Here is a 27,651-nt window from a genome sequence, read left to right as displayed (position 1 = left end):
TTCAGAATTCAATTCAAGTTAGAAGTAGCAGAAGCTCGTGGCAAGAATGCGAGTCAACAGTCGGAGATGGTCAACAGAAGTAATCTCAATCCAGAATTTAAAAAAAACAAAAATATGGGAGGGAAGTGAATCCAAAATGAAGAAGCTGAGACAAGAGGTGGATTGCTCAAGACATGACGGAGGTCACAAGCATAGTGTGTCCGGTTTTGATCCGAAAAGCTGAAGAAGAATGAACTAGCACCTGCACTAGCAAGCGTCAAGATTCAAATCTAAAGTCTACATGAAGAACCATTCAAAACTCAAGATCAAGCTTTAGAAGACTTATAGATAGGAATCTTGTAACTTATAGTTGACAGGCTTAGTTAGTCATTTTTATTTTTTGATTTTGATGTAATAACAGGACCGCGGACCGGAACCTCGACGACACCTCAATCGGCTCTCCACCTTGGTATACTCCATCATCTCACTCACTTCTGAACTACACGTGGCTTGATCCCTTTATAGCCAAGGATATGTAGGCAGCTTAGATACCATGGCCCGGTCACATTCTCCTTCCTCTTAGGTTTTGGTCTCTCTAAATAAGGGTCGGGTCAAAAAACCTGTCTAGTCGTTCTTTGTCTAAAAATACTTCATATTTCTTGTTAAAGAGGGGCAGCTGTAGACATGTGATTTTTGACCCTCCCCGGGATTTCACTCATTTTAGCGTAAAATATTTAGTTTAGGCCTAATATCGATATTTCAATTAGTCTCGATTCTTTTACTTTATTTTATCCAAAAAATGAAAATTACAAAAATATTTCTTCTTTTTAGTTGCTTTTAGTTTATTACTTTCCGTAAAACTAAAAAAATACAAAAAATAGTACCTTGTTTTTATTTTAATATGATATTTGAAAATACCAAAAAATAGGTTTGTTTTAACGAATAGTCTTATCTTAATAGTTATTTTACTTAAGTAGGATTAATTGATAAATGAGGTCATATTTTTAATCTTGTTCTCGGAGAAAGAATAAAACTTGGGCTCAAACAACCCATTTCTAAGCTTAATTTTCGGACCTAGCCCATAATTCCCAAGCCCATAATTCCTATGCACATACCCCTTAACCTAAAAAAACCTACAAAAACTAACCTAGACCTAGAGACTTGACATCCGCCACAGAGAACACAGAAGAGCCCCCTCCTCCATCGGTTTTGCTTTCTTCTTCAACCAAACACCCACTCCTTTCACCATTGACAAAAACAATAGAACTCCTCATCTCCTCCACACCCCAAGCAACCAAGACCTCATCTCTATCTCTATACACGCACCCACAACCTACAGCAGTGACCAAACGGACACGAACCAGACCCCATCTTCACCTTCCTGTCTTTAACTTAGAGCAGTCATATACATGAAATATAGGAAAACAGCCGAAGAAGAACGAAACAGAGAAAAATCGAACTGAAATTTGGGGGAAACGGACAGAGATTTTCAGTTTTGTGTTTGCCTCCTTAGTTTGGGATTTCATTCTATCTAAAGTCCATAAAAACACATGAAAGCAAACTCAGATCCTTCTTGTTTCATCTCTGCCACAAATCCAAAAATACAAAAATAATATAAGTTTCATCTCTTCTTTTCAAATTCTATTTTGGTTGCAAAAGATGGAGATTGCTCGAGGTGTTCAAGTTCGAGTAGCATGACTGCTGCTCGAGGTTAGAGTCTGAGTTCCCGTGTGAATTCGTCATAGTTTCCGGTCAAGGCTTCCATCTTCTCTTTGGTGATTCCGTTTGAAAACCTTCGTTGCCGATTCATTCAATTTGGCTCGAGTCACTTTTTGTAACTGCCAAAAATAATATTAATTGGAAAGCTAATTTCAGGTTACTTCTAATCTCTTTTATTTCACTTTAGAGCTAAATATGATTTGAGCTAGTGTTTGGGGTTGTATTGCTCTGTGGTTGTCTGCAATTTGCTTGGCCTTGTAGCTATTAGTAAATCATGAATTGACTATGGGTTTTGTATGATTCCTTGGTGGTGTTCTTTGATTTTAAAATATGAGCAATATGTGTTGTTGAAGAATTAAAGTTCGGGAATAAAAAACTGCCCTATTTATGAGTATTTGCCCATTCAGTTTAGAAATTTTTTATGATTTTAACATGTCAAGTATGCTACAGAATGGAAAATTCTATCGAGAGTTGCTTCGCACAAAATTGTGTTGTGATTTGTTGTGAGCTTTTCAGTGATTTGGTTAAAGAACTTCGGAATTTGGGGAGTGTTTGAGGTATTGTAATATGCTGTGAAAAGTCAGATTTGTTTAAAAGATAATTGAATGCGCCTGTTAAGTTAGAATTAAGAATGTGATTGTTATTTGAAAGGGTTAACACATTAGTTCTATAAGCATAATTAGGAATAGCCCTTTTAATTGTATTGGGGTGTGACATCCTAATTAAATCCTTTATGGCCCTCTTATTAATCTTATAACTTAGATACTAAAATAAATTTCGTAGTTTGCTTTAGGCACGTTAATTAAATAATTATCATGGCTACGGGTATGGTTCTCGTGACGTAGTTGTGATTTGTAATTACTAAAATCCGGGGTGCATTTCATGTGACCCGATTCTAATTTCTAACAAGGTTAAATAAAGCGCGTCGTGAACCGCAGGTGCGTTTCATGTAGCGTGGCTTACGATATGTTTTAAATAACCTTAAAATTTCCTGAAATATTAAAAGCGACCAAAAGTTAAAAGGGAACGTAGGTTTAAAATGTGTAATTACATCAGATAATTGATCTAATAATAATAGTTCAGCGACTGTGCTAGAACCACGGAACCCGGGAATGCCTAACACCTTCTTCCAGGTTAACAGAATTCCTTACCTGGATTTCTGTGTTTCGCGGACTGTAAAACAGAGTCAATCTTTCCTCGATTTGGGATTCTAAAACTGGTGACTTGGGACACCATAAATTATTCCAAGTGGCGACTCTGATTTTAATTTAAATATTCATGTTTCGATTGTCACTTAAATTGGAAAAGACTCCCTTATATCCCTTCTGGGGTAGGTAAAAAGGAGGTGTGACAATATAAATGAGTTATGAAGTCAAGAATATTACCTCCAAATGATTCCCCTTTGGTTTCCTCAAATATCTCTCTCAAAAGCTTTAATCTCGTTCAAGAATGGTAGAAAAATGGAGAAGGGTCGCAGATTGGGCTATTAAAACACTGCCCAGCTTTTTATTAAAATTTTTCAGTGCGTTCGCGATCCATCACACGTGTTTGTATAGCACTGGCTCTCCTCCCTCCACGCAATCTCATACACCCAACCGTGTTCGCACAGAGTAACCAATCACCCCATGCCACACGCGTCCACACTATGCGTTCGCGTACAACCTCATGCGACCGCACTGCTTTGACTCCTCTCACTTTGTGATCGCGGCCCAATCTTGGTGATCGCATAGTACAAATTTTGCCGCCTCACCAACAAACCTATGCGATCACAGCCCCACTATTGTGGTCGCATATAAGGAAACCAGAACCAAGAAATACAGCAGCAACAACAATTCTTTTAGGGTCAAAAACCCTCCGTTAACCACCCGAAACACACCCGAGGCCCCCGGGACCTCAACCAAATATGTGAACCAATCCTAAAACATCATTCAAACTTGTTCCAACCTTCAGAATGTCCAAAACAATATCAAAACACCAATTTTACATCGGATTCAAGCCTAAGAATTTCAAAAACTCTCAAACCACGCTTTCGATCAAAAGGTCTATCAAACCTCGTCCGAATGACCTGAAATTTTGCACACTCGTCAAATTAAACACTACAAATCTACTCCAACTCTGAAATTCTATTTCAACCCCGATATCAAAATCTCACTATCGAACCGGAAACTTCAAAAATTCAACTTTCGGCATTTAAAGCCTAAATTAGCTACGGACTTCCAAAACACAATCCGAATACGCCCCTAAGCCCAAAATTATCCAACGGAGCTAATGGAACCAACAAAATTCCATTTTGAGGTTGTCTTCACACTGCTCCGACTACGGTCCAATTTCTAAAACTTAAACTCTCATTTAGGGACTAAGTGTCCTAAAACTCTCCGAAACTCAAAACCAAACATCCCGGCAAATCAAAATAGCATAAACAAACATAGGAAAAGCAGTTAATAGGGGATCGAGGTATTAATTTTTAAAACGGCCGATCGGGTTGTTACACATTTATATAGCCACGATAATTATTTTATCTTTTTTCAGACTTATCATGTGTCGCTATCACATTTGCTTCGGGGAATGAAGTTGACTATGTGAGATAGGTTTCTCATCAAAAGAGTGTTATGTTGTTCTGCCACCAGAAGGCATGAGATCAATTCAAAATACTTTTTAAAACCCCTTCCACGGTATTGTTGTTATAATACCATATTTGAGGCATGAAAAATTGTAAAAGTCTTTTTCAAAAAATCCTCATCATTCATAACATCTCTTTATAATTTTAATTAGGAAGTTATTCGAAATACACCAACAGAGTTATACTTAGTACTATCTTAAATCTTGCAACCGTAAATATATTCGCTTATATCTTGCCCTGGAAATATTGTAACCTTAAGGTGATCATACAATTCCTTTAGGCCAGTCCACAATTCAAGTGGATCTTTTACTGCCAAATACTCAACCTCCAAATCTTCATCCTGATGATAACAAAGAAAAATCATAGCCTTTTTTTGTCCTAGCTTGATGCTTCATTAACTTGAATAATAGTGTCACCATGACCTTTAGTGTCTAAGTAAATATTAGTATCAAGAACCCATGATAGGTAATTTTTTTCAAAAATGTCAAGTACCACAAACTTCAAGCATTGACAAATTCGACATGGTAAAAATAAAACGATCTAATTGGTCGTTTTGAGCATTTGCATTCAGCTCACTGGTTTGAGGTCTTGATTAGCTTCATATGGTGAATTATCACTTGTGGGTATCGTCGGTTCTAGTTTTCGAGTGGTTTGGGATTGATTTGGAAGAATAATTCTCAAATAGAAGACTTTAAGCTAGAAGATTTGACCGAGTTTGACTTTTATGTATTTGACCTTGGATCGGAGTTTTAACGATTCTATTAGGTCTGGATAGTGATTTTACACTTGCAATATGCCCGAATTGCATTTGGATGTTTCTAGAAGGTTTTGGAGCTAATTGGCAAAAGTTGATAATTTGAAGATTTGGATAGTTCATAAGTTTGATCGAGAGTTGACTTAATGATATTGGGATTGGAATGTTGTTTCGGAAGTTGGAACGAGTTTGTTTTGTCATTTGAAACTTGTTTGCAAAAATTGAGGTCATTCCGATTTGATTTGATATGGTTCGGCACGAGTTTTGGAAGTTGAAAGTTCAAAAGTTCATCAAGTTTGATTTGAGCTTTGATTCGTAGTTTGATGTTGTTATGTATGATTTGAGGCCTCGAGTAGGTCTGCATTATGTTTTGGAACTTGTTGGTATGCTCGGACAGGGTCCCCAAGGGCTCGGGTGAGTTTCGGATGGGTTTCGCACCACTTTGAGTCATATTGGTGATGACTGGTTTGGCAGGGGTCTAGTGTCATTGCACCTGCAAAATTTTTGGGCGCAAGTGCAGAGCCGCAAATGCAAGTGAGGAGGCGCAGATGCAAAAGGTTAAGTTAGGGCATAATGTCATAGAGGCAGGCAGAGTTGCACAAAAGTGGGAAGGCATGCTAGGAGAGTGCTTCGCAGAAGCGGAAGGTACATTGCATATGCGATATCATAGAAGAGAAAAGTTGTCCGCAGGTGCGAGAGGTCGGAATTTTAGTGGTCTCTGCAGAAGCGGGAATTTTGTCACAGGAGCGGCCTGTTGTTCACACATGTGCATAGGCTGGCAAATTTCTATTTATTCAAAGTGTTTGTTCATTTTATCTCATTTATTAGATTTGGAGCTTGGTTTTGAGAGATTTTGGAGAGGATTTTCACCACATGGGGGTTTTTGTCTAAACTTTTCTAAAGTGATTAGTTGAGTTTTGAACATCAATTCAAAGTCGGATTTGAGTTAAATTAGTATGGATGACTCATAATAGTCTAGATTGTCGGAATTTATGAGTTTTGTCGGGTTTTGAGGTGTGGGCCTGGGGTTGACTTTGAGTATTTGATAAAAGATTTGACCTTTATCGTTTGGGTTGGTTTCCTTTGGCATTATTTGATATTTTTGAGTTGTTTTTGGCAAGTTTCGAGTCGTTTGGAAGTCGATTCATGCGGAATGGCGTTTCTAGAGTATTGTTTGGCTTGCTTGAGGTAAGTATCTTACCTAAACTTGATTGAGGCATTAGTTTCCTGAGTTATTTGTGATAGCTACATGTTATAGGTGTGCATATATGTGGGGACTGAGCCCATATGCAAGCACCAGAGTAGTTATCCATGCTCGGGGTAATGTTTAGGCTATGACATGTCTTAAATTGATTATTAAGCTTTAAACTGCGATAATTTTTTATATTTGTAACCCTGTTGTGAACTATTTGATCCATATTTTGAGCTTACATAGAGGCTAATTTTCCTGATGAAATTACCGATTTGAGCTATGATAGCACACTTTGCACATGCATATACTTTAGCATATCATTTATATATGATAGCACACTTTGCAAATGCATATATTTTAGCATATCACTTATATCAGTCCAGGAACATGAAATTTTTATATTCATTGATCATATACATGTGTTCTTGTATATTTGCTTATGTGTGATATGATTTGGACTAACTCTTGTGACCATGCTAGGCAGATTATGTTGGTAAGCTTGTGACCACGTCGGGTGAATTGTGTTGTTATGCTTGTGACCACGCCGGATAGATTGTGTTGTTATGCATGTGACCACATCGGACGGATTGTGTTGTTATGCCTCTGATTACATCGGGTGAATTGTGTTGTTATGCCTATGACTATGCTGGACGGATTGTGATATTGAGCTTATGACCACGCTGGGCAGATTGTGATTATTGACACGTGAGTTGTCCGTGTAGAACGTGAGTTATCTATGCGGATCCAGATACTGATATTATGGCATGTGAGTCGTCTATGCGGTTGATATTATTAGCACGTGAGTTGTCCATGTAGCATGTTAAATTGGTCATGCATCGTGTGGATACGAATCCATCCCCCTAGGGTCACCCTCTCATGTTTCTCTCTTGATAGTATACACGCGAATTATGAGTAATCGACGGATTTCTGGTTGATGTGAGCTCTGGGAGAGCTGGTTATTAATTTGATTCGATTACCGAGATTTTGATGTGGGCCCTAGAGCTGTGATGTGATTTTTGTTTAGATATGTCACGACCCAAGTTCTCCCTCCGTGAACTGTCTTGAAGCACCTAGTCTCTACCACTAGGTAAGCCTAACAAATTGCGGAAAAGGATTTTAAAAGTACAAACTAGCCATCTAACAGGTAAATATAGATAAAGCGTTTAAAATGCCACTCGTCATATACAATAATAGCACTCTTGACCAATAATTACAGTCCCAAAACCCGGAATCTCATGAATCACAAGCTAAAGAAGAATACATAAGGTTTCTAACTCCAGAAGTCTAATAACAAGGAAATACAAGGAAAAGCCTATGACTGAAGGGAGAATAGAGAGGGATTTCTAGGTCTGCGGACGCGGCAGATATACCTTAAAGTCTATGAATAGCCTCGCCTCTCGGATAGTATGGCTGAGCAGAAGAACCTGGATCTACACACGAAAAACATGTGTAGGAAAGGGCATGAGTACACCACAACGGTACCCAGTAAGTGCCAAGCCTAACCTCGGCTGAGTAGTGACGAGATCAGGTCAGGGACCTACTAGTTATATATATAACAAGGAAAAATAATGTGAAATGAGACAGTAATTAAAGATGCTAACATTCAATAAATATGAAATCACAGGAAGAAATAACTCAACACACAGAGATAGCAACAGGGGATTTCCCAAGATAACGTCCTGTAGTCCCAAACATAAATGAATAAGGATCTCACGGGATACCGTCTTGTAGTCCAAATCGTAAATGTACAGGGGGATCTCCCAGGATAACGTCCCGTAGTCCCAAATATAAATGTGTAGGGAGATCTCTGGGAATACCGATCCATAGTCCCAAAGTAAACAGGCAAGGGGGATCTCCCGGAATATCGTTCTGTAGTCCCAAAGTAAATACGTAATATCAATATGCACAACAGTCTCGGCCAGGAAGTATACAATTCTAATCAAATTAGCATCAAAGAAACAGGTAATTCCTATCCTAAACATGTTGCACGTTGTCCAAGTAAAACAGTTTAAACAGATAAGATGGTTAAGGCACGTAGACATGTTTTCCTAAGCTAAGCAGGAGACTACATGAACTAGTATTCTCAATTAAAAGGGAAAACACAGATATTTGCTTAATGAAAATAGGGTTTTTCTCAATAATTAGCACGTGTACGCACTCGTCACCTCACGTACACGACACTCATATAACAACAGAACCAAAATCCTAAGGGGAGTTTCCCCACACAAGGTTAGGCAAGCCACTTACCTCAAATCGAGCTCAAATCAATCAGAAATCACGCTCTTGCCACGAGTATCCAACTCCGAGTGGACCAAATCTAATCAAATCAATATTATAACGTAAATACAACGACTAACAACTAATTTAGCTAACGAAATCGAAGCGAAGGCAAGAAAATAGAAAAATGCCCAAAAATCCTCCTCGGGCCCACGTCTCAGAATCGGGTAAAAGTCACACATTATGAACATCCATTTACTCACGAGTCTAACCATACCAAATTTACTCGAATCCGATACCAAATCCCAAAATTAGGCCTAAGGACTTTTCTCAACTTTCCCCAATTTTCACCCCAAATCCGAAATTAGATGATGAATTTATGTTTAGATTAATGGGATTTAATCATAAAGGAGTTAGAAATCATTACCCCCAAACTTCCTTCAAAAATCTCTCCAAATTGTGCCTTCTACCGAGCTTTCAATCAATTTTTGAAGTTATGAACTCAAACCCTCGATTTTGGATTTTAAATTCTGCCCAAATGCGTTCTTCTTTGCGAATGCGAGACTACCATCGCGAACGCGATGAACAAAATCCCACTGGCCCAAATTCCTCTTTCGCGGACGTGAGGGTCCTCTCGCGAACGCATAGCTTCAGCTGCCAGGACCTTGGCGAACACGACCCCTTACTCACAAATGCGTAGAGCAACTTTCTGAAGTCCCAGCTGCTCCCATTTTTCCTCTTCGTGAACGCGCTCAGCTCCTCGCGTTTGCGATGCTTCCATTGGACAGCCTTCGCGAACACGATCTCCCATTCGCGAACGCGAAGAACAATTGTCTGCAATAGAAAAACCACCAATAGTGCTGCCTCAAATCCTGATAGATCTTTGCGGTACCCGGATGGATGGAATACTGCAAATTGTAGGCCTCCTCTAGAATCAACTCCTGAAGCCCATCAATATTGGGTATACATATCCGACCCTGCATTCTCAATACCCCGTCATAACCAATGGTCACATCTCTGGCATCACCCTGCAAAACCTTGTCCTTGAGGACAAGCAAATAAGGGTCATCATAATGACGCTCTCTGATACGATCAAACAAGGAAGACCAAGAAACCACACAAGCTAGGACCCGACTGGGCTTCGAAATATCCAATCTCACAAACTAACTTGCTAAGGCCTAAAAATCCATCGCTATAAGCCTCTCTGCTGCTAGTAGATAAGTTAAACTCCCCAAACTCTTTGCCCGACGACTCAAAGAGTCGGCCACCACATTGGCCTTCCCCGGGTGGTACAAGATAATGATATTATAGTCCTTCAGCAACTCTAACCGCCTCCTCTAACGCAAATTAAGGTCCTTCTGCTTGAACAGATGCTGCAAACTCTAGTGATCAGTATAAATCTCACAAGGAACACCGTACAAATAATGACGCCAGATCTTCAAGGCGTAACGATAGCAACTAACTCGAGATCATGCACAGGATAATTCTTCTCATGCACCTTCAACTATCTAGACGCGTAGGCAATCACCCTACTATCCTACATCAATACCGCTAGAAGACCAATCCTCGAGCCATCACAATATACAGTATAAGACCCCGAACCTGTAGGCAATATTAATACTAGGGTTGTAGTCAAAGCTGTCTTGAGCTTCTGAAAGCTCTCCTCACACTCTTCCGTCCATCTGAATGGAGCACCCTGCTGGGTCAGCCTGGTCATAGGCGCTGCAATAGATGAAAATCCCTCAACAAATCGACGGTAATAATTCGCCAGGCCAAGAAAACTACGGATATTTGTAGCTGAGGATGGTCTGGGCCAACGTTGCACTGCTTCCACTTTCTTTGGATCCACCTTGATCCCTTCACTTGATACCACGTGACCCAAGAATGTCACGGAATCCAACCAGAACTCACATTTCGAGAACTTTGCACATAATTTCTTTTCTCTAAAAGTCTGAAGCACTATCCCCAGGTGTTGCTCATGATCTTCCCGACTCCGGGAGTATACCAGAATGTCATCAATAAAGACAATAATGAATGAGTAAAGATATGGTCGGAATATACTGTGCATCAAATACATAAATGTTGTCGGGTCATTGGTCAACCCAAATGACATAACAAGGAACTCGTAATTAGGGTTGTACAAAGGAAACCGACAAACCGCACCAACACGATAATCCGAGTCAAACCGAGAAAAAAAACCCGACTATGTGTTGGTTTGATTTGGTTTGGTGTTGGAAAAAAACCCGACCATAATTGGTTTGGTTTGGTTTTAACTAAATAAAGTCAAACCGAAACCAAACCAACCCGACATTACAAATATATAAATTTTAGATATATTTAATATATAAATATACTTATTGTGATGTAATTTATAAATCTTTCTTAAAAGATTTTATAATTTTAGTTTTTGAGATATTATTTTAAGGTTGGACTTAGAACTTTTGAATGTTCCAATAAGTTTTATAGCCATTAACATTAGTAAATTAAATAGTGCTAACGAAAGCCCAAACCAAAATCAAATCAATACTAATTCTAACAAAAGACATTTAATTCAATACTATGAACGGGAATGTATTGAATATCTATTTTTTGTTTTGCAATAATTTAGATAAAAATGCATAACATATTTTTATTTTTTCTTTAGCGTTTAGTCATGTATTTAATAATCCCTTATTAGTCTACTTATTTTAGCATGACTTAGTATTCTTAGATTATGTTTATTTTTATTATGGCTTTAATTAGCAATATTTATATTACATAATTTTATTGTCTTTAATGTTGAATATTTTAGGATAATGTCATGACATATCTCATATTTCGTATTATTTTCTTGGAAAATACTTTATATAGTTGTATCTTACTAGGACTAAAGAAATATTTTGAGTATAATTTATATATTTTGTTCTACAAAGATTTTACCGGAAAAAAATCCGAATAACCTGAGAAAAACCGAGAGTGAAAAACCCGAGTTTTATTGGTTTGGTTTGGTCTTTAGATTTAATAATCCGACACAATTGACTTGGTATGGTAATTGTAAAATCCGAACCAATCCGACCTATATACACCCCTACTCATAATGACCATACCGAGTCCTGAACGCAGTTTTCGGGATATCTGGCTCCCGAATCTTCAACTGATGATAACCTAAATGCAAGTCAATCTTAGAAAACACTCGAGCACCCTATAACTGGTCAAACAGATCATCAATACAAGGCAAAGGATACCGGTTCTTCACTATAACTTTGTTCAACTGGCGATAATCAATGCACATACGCATAGAACCATCCTTTTTCTTCACAAACAAGACAGGAGCTCCCCAAGGTGACATATTGAGCCGAATAAAGCCCTTATCAAGTAATTCTTGCAACTTCTCCTTCAACTCAGGAGGAGCCATATGATAAGGAGGAATAGAAATGGGCTGAGTGCCCGGCAACAAATCAATGCCGAAATTAATATCTCTATCGGGTGGCATACATGAAAGATCAGTTGGAAACACATCGGAAAAATCCCTCACTACTGGGATTGAATCAACTATAGGGGTATAACTACTTACATCTCTCACATAGACTAGATACGCGTCACACCCTTTCTCAACCATTCGATGAGCCTTAAGAAGTGATATAACTCTACTGGGAGTGTGATCTAAAGTACCCCTCCACTCTACTCGTGGTACACCTGGCATAGCTAGAGTCACAATCTTGGCATGACAATCAAGAATAGCATAATGGGGCGATAACCAATCCATTCCCAAGATAACATCGAAATCTACCATGCTGAGCAACAATAAATCGGCTCTGGTCTCAAAACCACTAAGAGCAATCAAACACGACCGATAAACACAGTCCACAACAAGGGAATCTACCACAAGAGTAGAAATATAAATAGGGGAACTCAAAGAATCACGAGATACTCCCAAATGCAGGACAAAATAAGAGGACACATAAGAATAAGTGGAGCCTAGATCGAATAAAACCGATGCATCTCTATGACAGATCAGAACAATACCTGTGATGACAGAATCAGAGGTGACAGCCTCCGTACGGGTAGGAAGGGCATAGTATCTGGCTTGGCCTTCCCCTCTAGGGCGACCTCTACCTCCACGACCTCCACCTCTAGCTGGCTGAGCAGGTGGGGTAGCAATTGGTGTTGTGATCATAGCTTGGGAACTCTACAGAGCACGTTGTGGCTGAGAAGTCTCTAGAGGTGCACCCCTCCTAAGTCTAGGGCAATCCCTCACCACATGGCGTGTTTTTCCACACTTAAAACAAGCTCTAGGAGGATGTGGCGGTTGTGACTGGCTTAGTCCAGGTCTGCTGGACTTACCACTGAAAGCACCCCCTGTAGGAGGCATGCTAGATACTAGAGGTGCATAATAAGGCTCTTGAGGTCTAGGAGGAGCTAGAATACCACTGGATGCTGGAAGAGCTGACTGAACGGGGTGACTCATATAACTCCTACCATGACAAATTGCAGCAGGAGCATGGGCACCAGAATAATGGCCTGACTCTCGAGACCTCTTGGCCTCTCTCTCCTCTATATCCCGAGCAAGAATGCCCTCCACTCTCCTAGCAATGCTAATCACCTGTTGATAAGCAATATCCATCTCCAACTCCCGGGCCATGCTAGACCTGATGCTGGGAATGAGCTCCTCAATAAACCGGCGAACTCTCTCACGAACTGTAGAAACCAAGGCTGGTGCATGTCTATCCAAGTCAGTGAAATGGACAGCGTACTCTGAAACAGTCATAGTTCCCTGGCGTAAATGCTCAAACTTGGCACGCCATTCATCCCTGAGGCTCTAAGGAACCTACTCCCTCAAAAACATATCTGAAAATTGGGTACATGAAAGGGAAGTTGCCTCAGCTGGACTGTCCAACTCAAAAGTACGCCACCACTAATAGGCTATGCCTCAAAGCTGGAAGGCAGTGAAAGAAACCCCACTCGATCTCGATATACCCATAGTGCGGAGGATACAATGGCACTCCTCCAGAAATCCATGGGCATCATCTGATGCTAGACCACTTAATGTAGGAGGCTTGTACTTCTTGAACCTCTAAAACCTTCGCTGCTCATCCTCTAAAGTTGATGCCTTATCCTTGGGTTGAACTGGGGCTACAGGCGATACCGGTATAACCACTAGGATCTGATCAACCTGAACCCGTTGCTCTAGGGTGAAGGCGGCGGGAGTCTATGCTCCTTCCCGACCTGAGATGTGGCTGCAGCAAGGGGAATTAACTCTGCCTGAGCTAGAGTGGTGTACATGCTCATGAACTGTGCAAGGGTCTCCTGGAGAGCTGGAGTGGTAGTAGCAGTAGGCGTATCAGGCGCCTAAGCTCTGGCTGGAGCTGCTGGTGGCTCCTCTGTAGCAACTCGCGCGGGTGCTCTGGCTGCACCACGTACGCGTCCTTGGCCTCTACCCTGGCCCCAACATCTGGTAGCTCTAGTAGGGGGTGCGGGTGTCTGATCATCTCCGGTAGCATGTGTCCTCATCATCTATGAGAGAATAGAAGACAAAGGTTTAGAATTTCGAAATTAATAATCTCGCATGAAAGGAATCAAATAAAGTGAAATTTTCCTAACAGTTACATAGCCTCTCGAAGATAAGTTCAGACGTCTCTGTACCGATCCGCATGGCTCTAATAAACCGGCTTATGATTCATGACTCTTATGAACCTAGAGCTCTAATACCAACTTGTCACGACCCAAGTTCTCTCTATATGAATTGTCGTGGCGGCATCTAGTCTCTACGACTAAGTACGCCTAACAAATTGTGGAAAAGGAAGTTAAAAGTACAAACTAGTCATCTAACAGGTAAATATAGATAAAGTGTTTAAAATGCCGCTCGACATATACAATAATAATACTCTTGACCAATAATAACACTTCCAAAACCCGAAATCTCATGAATCACAAGCTAAAGAAGAATACATAAGGTTTCTAACTCCAAAAGTCTAATAACAAGGAAATACAGGGAAAAGCCTATAACTGATGGGAGAATAGAGAGGGACTTCTAGGTCTGCAGACGCGGCAGATATAACTTGAAGTCTCTGAATCGTCCCGTCTCACGGATAGTATGGATGAGCATAAAAACCTGGATCATCACACAAAAAATATGTTCATGAAAGGGCATGAGTACACCACAGCAGTACCCAGTAAATGCCAACCCTAACCTCGATCGACTAGTGACGAGATCAGGTCAGGGACCTACTGGTTATATATATATCAAGGAAAAATAATGTGAAATGAGATAGTATAATTAAAGATATTAACATTCAATAAATATGAAATCGCAAGAATAAATAACTCAACACACAGATGTAGCAACAGGGGATCTCCCAAGATAACATCTCGTAGTCCCAAATGTAAATGAATAGAGGATCTCCTAGGATACTGTCTAGTAGTCCAAGTCGTAAATGTACAGGGGGATCTCCTAGGATAATGTCCCGTAGTACCAAATATAAATGTTCAGGGGGGATCTCCCGAAATACCGATACGTAGTCCCAAGGTAAATAGGCAAGGGGGATCTCCCGGAATACCGTTCCATAGTCCCAAAGTAAATACGCAATATCAATATGCACAACAGTCTCAGCCAAGAAGTATACAGTTCTAATCAAGTTAGCATCAAAGAAATAGGTAATTCCTACCCTAAACATGTTGCACGTTATCCAAGTAAAATAGTTTAAACAGATAAGACAGTTAAGGCACACAGACATGTTTTCCTAAGCTAAGTAGGAGACTACATGAACTAGTATTCTCAATTAAAGTGAAAACACAGATATTTGCTTAATGAAAATGGGGTTTTTCTCAATAATTAGCATGTGTACGCACTCGTCACCTCACGTACACAGCATTCATATAACAATAGTACCAAATCCTAAGGGGAGTTCCCCCATACAAGGTTAGGCAAGCCACTTACCTCAAACCAAGCTCAAATCAATCTGAAATCACGCTCTTGCCACGAGTATCCAACTTAGAGTGGCCCAAATCTAATCAAATTAATATCATAACGTAAATATAACTACTAACAACTAGTTTAGCTAATGAAATCGAAGCTAAGGCAAGAAAATAGAAAAACGCCCAAAACTCCTCCCCGGGACCACGTCTCAGAATCGGGTAAAAGTCACAAATTATGATTACCCATTCACTCACGAGTCTAACCATACCAAATTCACTCGAATCCGATACCAAAATCTCGATCAAAATACCAAAATTAGGCCTAACAACTTTTCTCAATTTTCCCCAAATTTTCACCCCAAATCCGAAATTAGATGATGAATTCATGTTTAGATTAATGGGATATAATCAAAAAGGAGTTAGGAATCATTACCCACAAAATTCCTCCGAAATTCTCTCCAAATTTCACCTTCTACCGAGCACTCAATCAATTTTTGAAATTATGAACTCAAACCCTCGATTTTGGATTTTATACTCTACCCAGATGCGTTCTTCTTCGCGAACGCAAGACTACCATTGCGAACGCGATGAACAAAATCCCACTGGCCCAAATTCCTCTTTCGCAAACGCAAGGGTCCTCTTGCAAACATGTAGCTTCAGCTGTCAGGACCTTCGCGAACGCGGCCCCTTACTCGCGAACGCGTAGAGCAACTTTCTGAGGTCCCAGCTGCTCCGCCTTTTTCTCTTTTTGAATGCGCTCAGCTCCTCGCGTTCGCGATGCTTCCACTGGATAGCCTTCGCTAACGCGATCTCCCCTTCGCGAATGCGAAGAACAATTGTCTTCAACAGAAAAACCAACAAATCTGCTATCCTTCTATGTCCAAAAATGACTCGTTGAGCATCCGAAACACACCCGAAGCCCCCGGAACTTCAACCAAACATACCAACCAATCCTAAAATATCATACGAATTTAGTTGAGCCCTCAAATCATACCAAACAACGCTAAAATCATGAATTACCCTCTAATCCAAACTTAATGAACTTGAAATTTCAAAATCCTACAAGTGATGCCGAAACTAAGCAAATCACGTCCGATTGACTCCAAATTTTGCACACAAGTCATATTCAATATTACGGACCTATTCCAACTTCAGGAATCGGATACTGACCCTGATATCAAAATTTCACTATCGGCCCGAAAATTTCAAAAATTCAACTTTCGGCATTTCAAGCCTAAATAAGCTACGGACCTCCAAAACACAATCTAGACACGCCCCCGAAGCCCAAAATCACCCAACAGAGCTTACGGAATCGATGGAATTTCATTCCGGACCCGTCTTCACACTGCTCCGACTACGGTCCAATTTCTAAGACTTAAACTCTCATTTAGGGACTAAGTGTCCCAAAACTCTCCGAAACTCAAAACGAATCATCCCGGCAAATCAAAATAGTAGAAATAAACAAGGAGAAAGCAGTTAATAAGGTATCGAGGCGTTAATTCTCAAAACGACCGTTCGGGTCGTTACAAGATCGAGTTGTGCGTCGCAACAGGTTGATAGTTGGTTATTGCATTTATTATTTACTTGCAATTTCCTTGGATGTATATCTGAAATGAATACATTGAAAAAACATGTGAGCACCAAGATGGTTTTATCTTTGATTTCATGATTTGATCATATTTTTGTCTTGTACTTGTTGGAATTTATGAATTATACAGGTGATAGCAAGTATCATTTATAATTCTTTCTTCTATTACCTCACTGAGGTTAGTTATGATACGTATTCAGTACATGAGGTCGGTTGTATTCATACTACACTTCTGCACCTTGTGTACAAAATTAGGAGCTGATGCTACTACGTATGGCGGGAGCTGACATTGAAGATGTAACTACCTTCCAGATATAGCTACCACTTGTCCTTGGTAGTTTTAAATTATAAATTCTGTTTATGTATATTCCAAATAGATGTTGTATTATTTAACACCACCTTTGTTATTTTAAGTCTTAGCGGCTCGTCACTTGTACTACCAATCCTTGAGTTATTATAAAAGTTTAGTTAATTCATCATTGATTTCTTATTAATCTCATTTGGATTGTGATGACTATTAGTTGGCTTATCTAACGGGTTCGATTAGGTGTCATTACGGCTAGTTGAATTTTGGATCATGATAGAAAACTATAAAAAAAGATAAATAAATTAGAAATTATTAGGATAATAGCGTAAAGAAATAATTTGACATAATTTTAAAAGTGTAACCTATATAAACTATATTACTAATAATTTCAAAAAAGTGATTTTTTAGCAAATTGTTTCCACACAAATAATATCTTAATAGGCTAGTTAGGCTTATAAGAGCTTCACATTATTTCTGATAAATTCTTAGTAAAAAATATGTTGCATATTTTTTATTACTAGGGTTGTGTCGGAGCAACTTAACTCCTACCAGTCAAAATCAATCGTTTAGCTCACATGGGGCCCCATTCCCTTGAACTCACCTGAACCTATGTAGAATGTTTTATCCATTTGATGAATGTTAAGCAATGCCATAACTCACTATATTACCTGGAAAGGATATACTTGCCAGTGTTTCTATTATTAGATAGAGCTGAAATTCCTCAGCATGTGGCTTTGATTAAAGATAGAAAATCCTGCAAAAGCAAGAGATAATTCAACCAAATTTTCCAAAAGAGCAGGTGTCTCTGCCAACCTTTAAAATTTTATATTAATATCTTTGATTCTGTACTTAAAATAGTTTTTATACCTTAACAGATTATTAGTGAAAAACTTCTTTTTATACTTCAATTTTCTTTGTTCGGCAACTACCAATGGCAAATTTAACAAATAATGAACGAAAGGCTACTAGAATTATTGTGTACTTTTCTCTTTTCCTTTATGGCCTCTATCAGACACTATTTTGATGTATTTTTCACTTTCAACAATCAAAGACAACCTATATCTCATATCATCGGCAAACTTTCTGTATATGTGTAGCCTTGAATAATTTGACTGCAGAGCCACAAGATGAACATATTTAGGTAAGCAAGTGAAATTTGTAATATTGCTTTTGTCAAAGATAAAAATTTAAAAAGTTTCATAGATAACACCCCAAAGTAGTTGAAGCATTTCCAGTAGAAAGCACAATTATCGTAAAAGAGAAATTAACAAAGCAATATTGAGAATAGAGGAAGACAACAAGTTTTGTCCATAGATGTCGCGTCCCCTTTTTTCCTCGCGGAGTCCGGGTTTCGATATTTTTTGGACAACTCCTTTCCTTTTGGGAATTGGGTATAAGATTTGAAGAGTCACCACCTAACGGATTAAGGTACGTTAGGGCACCTAGAACAAGTAACTCACGTACTAGTTTACATAATCAGAGATTGGGTAAGGGCTCGAAATTACCTTGAGGGGAAGGTGTTAGGCACCCCTCGAGGTCCACAACGGTGGGTCCCGACCAAACTCAATTTAAACGAATTAGTCTTTAAGGAAATAAAGCAGTTTAAACAAATAGAGCTTATTTTAAAGCGGGAATTAAAGGGGTCCTAAGTTTATTAGCCTATAGGATCACTTCTATGCAATACTCGGTAACCTTCCACAAATTTAGGTGTTACGCATAGCATTAGCGCATAGGTCATCATCTCTTTTATTACCCAGTTACCCTCCCCTTTTAATTATTACCTAAGCGTTCTAATAACATCTAGTACGTTCCTTATGCGTGCTACCCGTCCCTTACCTCTGGCCCTGGAGGTGTTTAGGACCTCTATTTGAGGCGGTTCTAGACTCACCTATGTTGTTTAAAAGGACAAAACAAACAAAAAGTCAGTAGGACTGTCACATAAGGAGCAATTAAATGGGCTCATGTTAACCTCCACAAATAGACAAACAAATGCACGCTGTTCAAACAAGCAATTTTAAATGATTTTAGGATCCTATAGGTAGGATATCTAAATGAGCACAAACAGAATATATAGTAGTTTTATTAAAGCAAGCAGACGAGTACCTATTATTTTGCCTACTGATTTGGTTAATGCTCTGAATCCGGGCATATGTCAAACAAGCAATAACAATTTTTAGACCCAGAATTTAAATTAACCTACAAGCTTGCCTAAGTGATAGTCGAGTAGCACCATATAGACATGGTATCTAAGCAGTAAACCAGTTATTGATTTTAACAGGCAGATTTCATCTTTTAGATCCTATAGGCATGCTTTCTAAGTGCTGAAATTGATTATAAGCATTATAGATATGATATCTAAACACAGAAACTGATCTTTTACACTTACTTCCTATAGGCATGATGTCTATGTGTCAAGACTTGATTTTATATGTATTTCCTACAGTCATGATATCTAAGTGTTGAAACTGTTTTTACGTGTCTCCTATAGGTACGATATCTAAACGCAAAACTGATATTTCCTATAGGCATGATAACTATATGCAGAATTGATTATTTTATTTCCTAAGGCATGGTATCTAAATGATTTTTAGTTCTTATAGGAAGGGTCTCTATTAATCATGCGTGGGCAGAATTCTTTAAGCGCATTGCCCGGAAAATTGTTATTCAAACGAAGAAGATCCTATAGACATGGTTACTAATGCATAGAATGTGCATGGATCTTGTGGACATGATTTCTAATGCAAAGAATCTATCAAAAGAATTTTTAGCATATGAGTGAAGTACATAACAAAACAATTAGAAAGCCCTATAGACATGATCTCTAAAAAAGTATAACGCTCAGATAATCATCAATAATCCTATAGGCAGGATTTCTACCCAAGTTTCAAGCAATGATATAGAATAAACCCCCTAAGCTTTACTAATAACCCCATATATGTTTTTTACAAGGATTATCACATTATTACAGGCCAATATGAATAAATTACACAATGAAAGAACCGTTATACTATAGGGAGCCTTGGCCTTCAAGCAAGTCTGATGTACACAGGTAGTCCATCCATAATACGCAAATGGGCTTCTAATATGTCAAAGTTCCCAAGGGACTCAGGGACCCCGGGCAATGCTCACACCAGAACCTTTCAAAGAGAATAGTTTTGAAACAGGTTGGAAGACCAGCTCCAATGTGTTAGAGTTCAGAGGAGTCTCATGGACCCTAGGCAGTGCTCACACTAGGGGTGGTAGACCCTAGATAACTAAGAGTAGAGGTTTAAATAGTGTATAAGGAGGTAGGGGATAGTTTTAGAAAACAATTTGATTTTTAGGAACAAACAGATTCAAACTACAAGACTACAAACAGGGCATAATCCATATTTATCAGATTGGTATCAGTTCAGCCATGGGTGATATTAAAGCAATCATAACAAAGCCGGGGTACTTGAAGTACAGATAGAACTGACCACCCATTGTTGGCAATACCTGAAACCTGTTCTAAATAGGGACCATACAACTGAATCCATCAAGATTTCGTATTACTAATGGTTACTTAGTTTATTAATTATCACTAGGTGGAACCATATGTGCATGTATTAAAAAGAAACATGTTGAAGTTTGAAATAACTAACCAAACAAACACATAGCACAGGGTGGCAGGAACTAAAGCATACTTGTCTAGGAAAAGGAAACAGCTGTCATGGGTCAGACATGCTAAGGTAAACTATCCACACAAGCACATAGAACAGAGTAGGATAACCGGAGTTAGGCATACTAGTTAGGAAGAAACCATATGATAAACAGGAGCATATTGAGATTTGAAGTGAGTTAATCATATAATTACATGGAACAGAACAAGATAACAAGAGCTAAGGCATAGCAGTTGAGAAAAGAGATGGTCCGGAATCATGTATCAAATAGGAGCATATTGAGGGCTGTGATAAAGCTGACTATATGAACATACAGAATAGAACGAGAAAATAGGAGTTAGCACATACCAGTAGAGGAGAAAGTAAATATGCAGAAATAGGTAGGTTCTAGAATAGCTTGGCCTTGGCTTTCAGCCGGTCAAATAATAGCCACTTAGCATAGAAACAAGAGAGAGAGCTTAAGGTTGTAGTGAAAAATAGGAGAGTTCGAGTGTCTTTCTAAAAGGGAGAAGGGGGAGGGTTTTATAGCATGCAATAGAGCAGAACACACAAGGTAATAAACCAATCACACACAAATAAGGTATTAAAAATCAATTAACAATTAGTTTAAGTTGGCATAGATCAATTAACAGGCGTAAAATCGGGCTAGCATCAGTTAATGGACTCAATCAGTAGTCAAATAAGGTAAGGAATAATTCTGGAATCAATTAGAAGTCGAATTAAATAACTAGAGCATAAAATTAGGCCTATAAAGTTAAGTCAAAGGGAAGTAGCATAAATTATTAATCAGACATTGGTTCAAATAAGGAAAGGACAGGTAAATCGAACAAAATAAGGAAGTATTAGTATCATACAGGAAAGGAAGACTAGAATTTTAGTAAAAGATTTAAAAACCCTAATTTCAGCAAGCCAAAGAATCAGCAGTAAAATAAGGTACATAATATAGACAGGAGAATTCAAAAGGAAAACCAGAATCGAATAGACTTAGTTTGATTTTGAAGAATCAAAACCCCAAAATTTAGAGCAAGAAGCAAAGAGTTGTGATGGAATGCATAGAGACACATAAACAACAGTATTAAAGAAAGTAGTTAAGAAATTGAAAGCCGAATTAGATCTAGAAAGATCTGAAACACTAATTTTAGGAAGAATAAATTATTTTAAAGAAACAACTATAGAAATAGCATAGATACAAATAGATATACGAAACATTAAAGGAAAATACTCAAAATTAAGGAACCTTGACAGATCTGGAAAGATCTGAGTCCTAATTTAAGGTAAGTAAAATTGAGCGGAAAACCTTTAATAAAATCATGAAAAGAAGCCCAGGTAGTCATGCAGAAACATAGATATGTTTTTTTTTAACAAAAATCAGTACTGAATCTTAACGGATTTCAAAGGATCTAAACCCTAGCCTTTAGGGTAAAATAAGGAATACACAAAGATATCATAGATTCAAACCATAAGGAAAATGAGGAGGAACATAGATGGAAGGAGATGAAGATTCGAACCAGATTTGGTTCAAAATAAAAGAGATCCACTTACCATGTTAGGCAAGTGATTATGTAACACTATAATCGGTTAGCCAGTAGAGAAAATGAGTCGGATAAGGTAGTAAATCACCAGATGATTCCATATTTGGTTGGAAATCAAAAGGATTTGGAGGGAATTTTGGGTGACGGCGCTTTAGGGTTTGAGAGCGAAGAGAGGGTAGATTAAGAGCATTCAGGGGTGGCGGGTTTGGGATTATGAGGGATTAGGGTTGGGTTTGGTTAGGTTAAAAGGGGAAGATATATTGTGGGTCGTTGATCTTCTGAGATCAACAACTAGGATTAGATTATGATCGGGGCGGGTTAGTTTGGATGGGTTTGGGTCTGGGTTGGCCGGGTATTAGTATTGGGCTAGGCTAGTCCGAAATTGAGTATTTTTTAGGGGCTAGATTTTAAATACTTAATTAAATCAGTTAAATAATTTATAAAAATAATTAATTAATAAATAAAAAATTGTTTGTACATGAAAATAATTTAAAATAATTATTTAATATTATAAAAATATGAAAAGACATTTTCTATATAGATAATATAATTATGCATATATATGGGCTATTATTGCAAAATTTGCATTTCTAGCTTTAAAAATACAAATGTAATTATAAAAAATGCAATTAAAATATTTAAGCACTATTTTGGCATAAATGATGAATTTAGATAATTAAATCATCATAAAAATAATATGAGGTATAATTATTGGATGTTTGTATAGTAAATATGCAGAAATAAATTGGTTGAAAGCTTTTAAAATTATGGAAAAAATTATAGAAATACTTGTGCATATTTGTAAATGCATGTTCACTATTTTTGAAAATATATATATATGCATGTTAAAAATATATGAGGGAAAATTGAGTATCAACAGCTGCCCCTCTTTACCCGGTAAAGAAGAAAGAGTTGTCGGGTAAAGAAATAATGACCGATTTTGACCGAATAGGAGGAGGTGTTTTGAAAAATATAGACCGCACCCTAGTCTATGAGCTGCCTACATATCTTTGGTTTTACAGGAATCAGGCCCTGAGTAGTTCTGGACCCAACGGTAAATGAAGCTAATGGAATTGTTATAGGAGTGGTAGTATGTTTTGGAAAGGTTCCTTTTTGGGGAGGACAGTATCATATGGGTTTATGCTGAGTTATAAATATGAGTCTGAAATGTAACGGATGTATCATAGGGTAGATATCTGAACGATCACAGAGTAAAGACGGGTAATTGATGGGAATCGGTTAAATGGCAGGGTGTAAGTGGTACGAGCGGAAACTGGAGTGAAGGTTGCTCCTGTTTGAAGAACGGTTACCTCCTGGACTTCCTGCAAAACTTAAAACACAATGCATGCAAGTATATATATTATTGCAAGAATTTAAACATGATGCAAATTCTCTTTGGACCATGAAGGTTGTCTTTGGACAGTGAAGATGACGTCCTTAGACCATGACGTCCCGGAAAATGAATCATGAGATAAGAGATTCGCAGGCCATGAAAATGGTGCCTCTGAACCATGACGCCTTTGAATGATGATGTGCAGTATTGAGAGATCCTCAGGCCATGACATGGTGTCTTCAGGCTTTGAGGATGATGCCTTCGGACTATGACGTCTTTGGACAAGTTGGCTATATATCAGCCTATGAAGTGCAGAGACATGATGCCAAAGGTAATAACAAGGCAATTCTTAACCTCGTACAGAGTCTGGGGGCAGAGCTTAGCCCCGAGAAAAGAAGATAATGCAAATTTGAAAATGGAGCAACACTTATGCAGAGGGAGAAAATGCTTAATCTCAGGAAAAGGCAGTGCTTTTCCTTATGAAAATAGGGAAACAGGGCTTAGCCTCCTGCAAGATTTGAGACAGGGCTTAGTCTCATGCAGAGAGAAGGCAGTGCTTAGCCTTATGCAAATATGGAGGCAGAGTTTAGCCTCATGCAAGATTTCAGACAGGGCTTAGTCTCATGCAAAGAGAAGGTAGTGCTTAGCCTTATGCAAATATGGAGGTAGGGCTTAGCCTCATGCAAGGATCGATACAGAGCTAAGTCTCATGCAAAGAGAAGGCAATGCTTAGCCTTATGCAAGATTTGAGACATGGCTTAGTCTCATGCAAAGAGAAGGCAATGCTTAGCCTTATGCGAATATGGAGGTAGGGCTTAGCCTCATGCAAGATTTGAGACAGGGCTTAGTTTCATGCAAAGAGAAGGCAGTGCTTAGCCTTATGCAAATACGGAGGCAGGGCTTAGCCTCATGCAAGGATTGAGACAGAGCTTAGTCTCATACAAAGAGAAGGCAGTGCTTAGCCTTATGCAAGATTTGAGACATGGCTTAGTCTCATGCAAAGAGAAGGCAATGCTTAGCCTTATGCAGTGATCGAGTACCAAATAGGAGTAGAATATTTCTTAGCTGGAGATATATTTGGGTCTGGTGGCCTGATTGATAGTGATTTTGATATGTGTATATTTGCGAATACTCATGTTATGTTCATTGTACCTGCATCCAAATAAAAATCGTGAGTTTTGTAGGGGGAGGTTGGTTCATGCCTTTGTCTGCTTGCTTTGCTTTGCTTTGCTCTAGAGGTCCTGTTCGAGTCGTCCTGGGTAACACCTGGCTGCCATAGAAATAAAGTTTCAAAAAAATATGCACTTATTGTTGATGAAATAGAGTTATTTTAGAAATATAATGGTATATAATATCAAGTAAATTAGATGAACTAATGACTGTAACGCTTTTAGAGACATTGCGTCTTCCTTGCACTAGAATTTTGAGGGTCCTCCTCAAAATTCTGTCCCAGTTACTTAACCGATTTCTAACTTTCTAGCATATGATGGCGTTGGCTGGACTTGCTCCGGAATTTTGAGGGTTCTCCTCAAAATTCTGCAATAGTTTTTGGTTCTGGGAAAATGGAGATTTTATTAAGATATGACTGAACTCATAGGGCTACCTACGTATCCCCTCTTAAACGGGAATCAGGTCAAGCGTAGTTCAGTTACATCAGATGAAAAAGTGTAAACAATCTAAACATAGTATCTCTTTACTGCATCTGAATTGATAGGTTTTGGCCAAACTTCTCCGTCCATCTCTGCGAGTATGAGTGCTCCTCCTGTTAGCACCCGGTGAACCATGTAAGGACCTTGCCAGTTGGGTGAAAATTTCCCTTTGGCTTCATCCTGATGCGGGAAAATTTGTTTTAGCGCCAGCTGCTCCGGTGCGAATTGTCTTGGTCTGACCCTTTTGTTGAAAGCTTTGGACATTCTATTCTGATAAAGCTGACCGTGACATACTGCATTTATTCTTTTTCCATCTATGAGGGCTAGTTGCTCATAGCGGCTCATTATCCATTCTGCATCGCTGAGTTCGGCTTCTTGCATGGTCCTTAAAGAAAAAATTTCTACCTCGGTTGGAATGACAACTTCGGTGCCATAAACTAGTAAATAGGGAGTTGCACCAGTTGATGCGCGGACCATAATGTGATACCCTAATAGGGAAAAAGGTAACTTTTCGTGCCATTATTTGTGATTTTCTACCATCTTCCTTAGTATCTTCTTGATGTTTTTGTTAGCAGTTTCCACAACTCCATTCATTTGAGGCTTCTATGTTGTGGAGTTTTTGTGCTTGATTTTGAAGGTTTCACACATGGCTTTCATCAGGTCACTGTTGATATTGGTGGCATTGTCACACCTCCTTTTTCCGGCACCCGCGAGGGGTGAAGGAGTTTTTTCCAATTAAAGGACAATCGAAACGGGATTTATTTAATTATTTCAGAGTCGCCACTTGGGAGATTTAGGGTGTCCCAAGTCACCAATTTTAATCCCGAATCGAGGAAAAGAATGACTCTATATTACAGTCTGCGAACCAGAAATCCGGATAAGGAATTCTGTTAACCCGGGAGAAGGTATTAGGCATTCCCGAGTTCCGTAGTTCTAGCACGGTCGCTCAACTATTATATTTGGCTTATTTATCTGATTTTTTAAACAATTAAGAACTTATATGCAAATTTAGCTTTTAAAACGCTTTTATCATTGTTCCTCTTATTATTTTATACAAAAATTGCAACGTCGTGAAAACGCATCTCGAACCACGTCACAACCAGTGTACACGTGATTTGTTGACGCATTTTGACTTTGCCAAGATTGAGATTTGGGTTACATAAATGCACACCCATGTTTAAGAAAATACCCTTATTAAATATGCGCCAAGATACTACGCGTTATTATACTATTAGGTAGGACTGTGAAATTTACTAAATGGTCCATCCCGGAATCTAAGTATTTTTTTTAAAAAAATAAATAAGATTGGAGGACCTTGCAAATTTTGTATTGTTTATATTTATTTATTTTTAGCGAAATCCTCCCTTATTTTATGAATATCTTAAAATGACTACATTTCTTTTTATTAAACTTGTCTATAAATACAAAAATTAATTTTTTACATACTTAAAATAACATATTAAATACTAGTTTAAGACAAATATTTAACGAAATGAAATATCACTAAAAATGTAATTATAAAAACAATATGGAATTGTCAAATAATATTTTAAAAGAAACTAATTATCCCATAACTAGATTAAATTCACATTGTTAGATGACTTGAGCTATTGAAATTAATTATTTACAACTACGGAGAATTAGAAACAATCTTGATTACTAATGCGTATTTCTAAAATTTAATTAATTTAACCTTAACTAACCTTGTTTTAATTCAAATCATGTTATAATACTTAGATTCGCAAAATCAAAAAAATCATGTTTTACCTAAATTTAGCTACATGATTTCGATTAACTTAAGGTTAGCGATACTAAAACCCTTATAAATAAGGAACTTAATCAATTTTGCCAAACTGATTTAATAAAGTCATTTTTTACGCTATTTTCTTCTCGCTCTAATTATTAGACAGTTTAATCAGTAATGAATAGGCTTAAATATATACTACCTAATAATCAAGTTAAGGCGTTGTTTAATATATCGCTACAACATGTCTAGTTATGCCAAATGACAGTGCTTTACAGAATAATAATACATGAAATAATCTAAATACAATTAAAAAAATTAAAACTAAATTAGAAATTTAACATTCTATTCTTCATTTCAGCTTACAAAATGCCAAAATTACAGTTGTGTACCTGATATTGCCAATATAAGAAGAAGAAAGTCAGCAACGTAATACGTAACACAGCAACAACAACAATAACCAGCAATAACCAGTCAACGAA

The 27,651-nt window shown here is 38.2% G+C and overlaps 1 long non-coding RNA gene across 1 annotated transcript; it reads left to right on the top strand.

The window, feature by feature from the left end:
- Positions 1 to 1,146: 1,146 nt before the first annotated feature.
- Positions 1,147 to 7,246, top strand: LOC142176775 (uncharacterized). Its single transcript, XR_012705572.1, has 2 exons — positions 1,147 to 1,854; positions 6,745 to 7,246. It is a non-coding gene; the product is annotated as an uncharacterized LOC142176775 (long non-coding RNA).
- The last annotated feature ends 20,405 nt before the right edge of the window (positions 7,247 to 27,651 follow it).

The sequence above is a fragment of the Nicotiana tabacum genome, chromosome 22 (genome assembly GCF_000715075.1).
Source record: "Nicotiana tabacum cultivar K326 chromosome 22, ASM71507v2, whole genome shotgun sequence".
NCBI classification, from domain to species: Eukaryota; Viridiplantae; Streptophyta; class Magnoliopsida; order Solanales; family Solanaceae; genus Nicotiana; species Nicotiana tabacum.
This window is presented reverse-complemented; position numbering and strand designations above follow the sequence as displayed.